The sequence below is a fragment of the Camelus dromedarius genome, chromosome 14 (assembly GCF_036321535.1).
Source record: "Camelus dromedarius isolate mCamDro1 chromosome 14, mCamDro1.pat, whole genome shotgun sequence".
NCBI lineage: Eukaryota > Metazoa > Chordata > Mammalia > Artiodactyla > Camelidae > Camelus > Camelus dromedarius.
The window spans coordinates 63,027,600-63,032,137 of record NC_087449.1 but is presented as its reverse complement, the minus strand read 5'-3'; positions in this window follow the sequence as shown (position 1 = coordinate 63,032,137).

Below are 4,538 nucleotides of genomic sequence, written 5' to 3'. Positions count from 1 at the left end.
CTGAGTGGGAGATGCTGCGGTGGGTGGGTGTGCACATGTCAGGGTGGATATCTGCAGGGAGAGGTTTTAATAGCCCATGATTGGCAAGGAAGGCTGTGTCAGCAGGCTTGGTGACTTGTGTATCCCACACCCAGTCACATGTGAACTCTGTGTCATTTGTATATTTCATAAACCCAATATGGGAGCCAAGCCCCACTACCTGGGGCGCACTGTCATCTCTCAAGATCCGAATCAAGTGTCACCTCCTCTGAAGCCTTGGCTGACCACCCTTCCTGCAAACATGAACATCAGGGAACGGAGAACTTCTGGACAGACTTTTGTAGTACCCCTAGCACTTCGGGGCATTTATCAATAATAAGCGCTAAGCTCTATCCATCCCTTGCTGTGGGCTGGGCATCGTGCATGTCAGGTGCTCCACACACAGTCCACTGGGTAGGGGCTAGGATGGCCTTTTTATAGATGAGTCATGTAGGCTTGGAGAGGCCAGATAATTGGCTTAAAGTTGCACAACAGTTAAGAGACAGGGATTTGAATATGATTTCAGTAGAAATCTGGTTCCTGCACCCCCAGGCACTCTGTAGTCAGCGGTGGAAACAGAAAGAGCCAAGGGCGGTTCACTGCGGACCCAGTGTCAGAAATGCCTGATGGCTGTAAGAACAGCTGTGGGGAGCAGGAGGGACCAGTGGCTTGTGTAGCACAGTGCCTCTCACCAGAGGGGCATTCGGCAATGTCTGAAGGGATTTGGGTTTGTCACAACCTGGGATAGGGGTGGAATGCTCCTGGCACTTAGGAGTAGGGGCCAGGGATGCTCTTAAATATCCTGCAAGGCACGGGCACTCCATGCCCCCAAACAAAGAACTACCCAGCCCTGGATACCAGCAGTGCCGAGACTGGGAAGGCTGCCAGCAGATGCCATTCAAGCTGGGCCTGAGATGGAGAGGAGGTTTCCAGTGGGCAGAGAGACACTCCAGGTCAGGGGCTGGAACCAGCAAGGCTCAGGTGGGATCTGAGAAGCAGGTTAGCTGGTGTGGGTGGGGGGGAGGGGGTCAGATTATAAGCCCATTTTCCCAGGTTAAGGAGGAGTTGGACTTTATTTAATTGGAGTCATTCAGGAGTCTTGTGTATGCGTCCTCAAGATAAGTTTTTTGGTTTTATTTTTATTTTGGGGGGGAGGTAATCAGGTTTATTTTTCTTTCTTTCTTTCTTCCTTCCTGCCTTTCTTCCTTCCTGCCTTTCTTCCTTCCTTCTTTTCTTTTCTTTTCTTTTCTTTTCTTTTCTTTTTTTTCTTTTCTTTTCTTTTCTTTTCTTTTCTTTTCTTTTCTTTCTTTAAAATGGAGGTACTGGAGATTGAACCCAGGACCTTGTGCATGCTAAGCAAGCATTCTACCACTGAGCTATACCCTCCCCCTGATACATTTTTATTTTTTCAATTGACCCACACTAAATTCAGACAGCACAAATCTTAACCCCTTTCCCATCTCTCACCCTCAGCTTTCCAGTTCTCTCCGGAAGTGATCATGCCTAATCTGTTTCTTGGGTGTCCTTTCTGAGCTGATCTGTGCTATAGTGTGTGTGCGTGTGTGTGTGTCTGTCTGTCTGTCTTAGGGTTGTTTTTAAGTGTTACCTTTTTCTGATGTCAAGTGCAATTCCTGTCCACTGTGGAAAAGTCCAGCAAAATAGAAATAGGTAATGTGGAAAAGATGTCCTGTGATTGCACCCCAACCCTGCCCTGCATCCTCACAATAACACTGTCAGCCGAGCTGGGGGAGCCTTGTCATTGGGGGCCTCACAGCTTGAAGCCATGTTTCAGAGAGAAAGTGGCGTGCTGAGGGGAGGTCAGACTAGAAGGCTGGGAATGGATTCCAAGGCTCCTGTGGCAGCCCAGGCAAGTGGCCAGCGCCTGGGCCAGAGCTTATGGGAGGGAATGGATGGGCAGATGGTTAGGAGGGAGAACGTCCAAGCCTCCTCCTGTCTTGGACAAGATTCTGCCAGAGAAGGGCAATGGAATTCACTTCTTGCCCTTGGAGAATTGACAGTCCCCTTAGGGAAGCCAGGGAGCTTGGAGGAGGAAACAGACTTCTGTGCTACAAGGCACCAAGTAACAGGACCCAGTGTGTGCCACATCCCAGAGGCCTGGCCACACCTCAAGGCAGGGCCTAGGTGTGGCCTCACGGTCCAGAGTCTGACTGTCAGGACAGGAGGCTGTTAGCTCACTTAGGACAGAAAGGGCGGGACGGCTACCTCTCACCAACCTCACCCGGAACTGAGAAGCTGGTCTTTCCAGAGGCTAATGATTTACCTCTTGAGGTATTTATAGTAAGGTTCTACCATGGTAATAGAGCAGTGCTGTCCAGTCAAAATACATTCAGCCTTCCGCATCCAAATATGTATTCAGCTATGAAGACTGACTGTCCCATGCCATTTTATATAAGGAACTTGAGCATCTGAGGATCTTGGTATCCAAAGAGGGTCCTAGAATCAATCTCCTGCAGGTACCGAGGTACAACTGTATAATGTTAACCATAAATTCGAGCGCAGAGAAAAACTCTCCTGTTTTTCCTTATACTCCACACAATACTCCACCTCTGACACTTCTGGTTACCAGATATGTCTGGGTGTTTCCCATATCAAGCAATTCTCCAATTTTCAGTGGACACAGAAAGGGTGTCCTACAAATTTAACTCATTTTGACACTCTACCTGGGGACAGCGTGTCAGATCCCACAGGTGAAGGGCTCAGTCCAAGACTGTCCCCACTTCAAATGCTAATTGCAAATCCAGGTTGTCACCTGTGCCCCTGACTGACCATTTATTTATAAATTGGAGATTCCCATGACCCCCTTCTTTGGTTCGATTAATTTACTAGAGTGGCTCACAGAACTCAGGAAAGCAGTCTACTTACTGGATCATCACTTTATTATGAAAGGATACCACTTAAGAACAGCCAGATGGAAGAGATGCATTGGACAAGGTACGTGGGAAGGAGTAAAGAGCGTCTATACTCTTCCTGGGCCGGCCATCCTCCCAGAACCTCCACGTGTTCACCAACCTGGAAGTTCTTTGAACTTCAGGCATTTTTATGAAGACTTCATTATGCAGGCATGATTGATTAAAGCGTTGACCACTAGTGATCAACTCAATCTCCAACTCCTTTCTCGGGAGGTTGGGGCTGAAAGTGCCAACCCTCTGATCACGTGGTTGGTTCCCCTGGCAGTTAGCCCCCATCCTTAGGGGTTTTCCCAAAGTCATCTCATTAACATAAACTCAGGAGTGGTTGGAAGGGGCTTGTTATGTGTAACAAAAGACATTCATTTCACCTTTATCTGAATGGCTTTGAAGGTATTTCAGAAACTGAGGACAAAATTAAATATTATAACAAAAGATGCTCCTCTGGCTCTAATATAGGTAAACGAGGGCTTTAGGAGCTCTGTGTCAGAACAGTGGACAAAGACCAAATACACAGTTCTCAGACAGGAAGGAAGAGGGCAGCACACAGCCATTAAAGGAATGACACAGCAATTAGCACCAAGATGGCAGAAAAGTCAACTCCCAATAGACCTGGAGGCCCGAGATAGAGGGAGACTTGACCTCCAGTGGATCTTGAGCTTCATTATACACTTTTACTCACCTATGGCTCACTCTTGAATTCTTTCCTGCACGAGTGCTTGCTTCGGCAGCACGTATACTAAAACTGAATTCTATCCTGCGTGAAACCAAGGACCCTCACTTAGTGGGGCGCATCTCAGGGACTCAACTGAAACCTGGGACACGGCCATCCTCTCACATTCTTTCATTTTCCTGTATCTGTTCTTATTACAAGCCACAATATCACAGCAAGCCACTTATGTAATTTTAGATTTTTAGTAGCCACGTAGTAAACAGTAAAAAAACACAGGTGAACTTGATTTTAGTAGTATATTTTATTTAACCCAATATAGCCAAAATATCATTTTACACAAAATCAATATAAAAATATCAATGTGATAGTTTACATTCCTTTTCCTACCAAGTCTTACAGCACATCTCAGTTTGCACTGGCCACATTTCAGGAGCTCGTAGCCACATGTGGCTGGTGGCTACCATACTGGACAGCACAGGCTTGGAGCCTTCCCTGCTGTGGCTGAGGCCAACAGGAGCCTGTTTACTGCTGTATCCCAGTGCCTGGCACATAATGAGGTCCAGTGATCTGCCATATGTGAGCGGGGGTAATCTCCTTGAGCCAACTGGGACTGTTGTGAAGGTTAAAATGATGTATGGTAGATGTCCTGCTCAGCGACTGTTGTTGCAGTGTACTTCCTCAAAGTCAGCTCAAGGGCAGCAGGCCCAGGCTGGCTTCCCGTCTTCTTCTTGAGAGCTCTTCTCTAAAACTACCAAACGCAAGTTTGGATTCCTGAGCGGGCAAGGCCTTGGAGTCTGGCTCCCCAGCAACAAACGAAAGGGCCCTAGGTTTCTTTTCCCCTTGACAGCTCGAGGCCCCGCCCACCCCAGCCCTGACCAACGCCCGGCAGAACTACAGTCCCCATGATGCAGCGGGAGTCC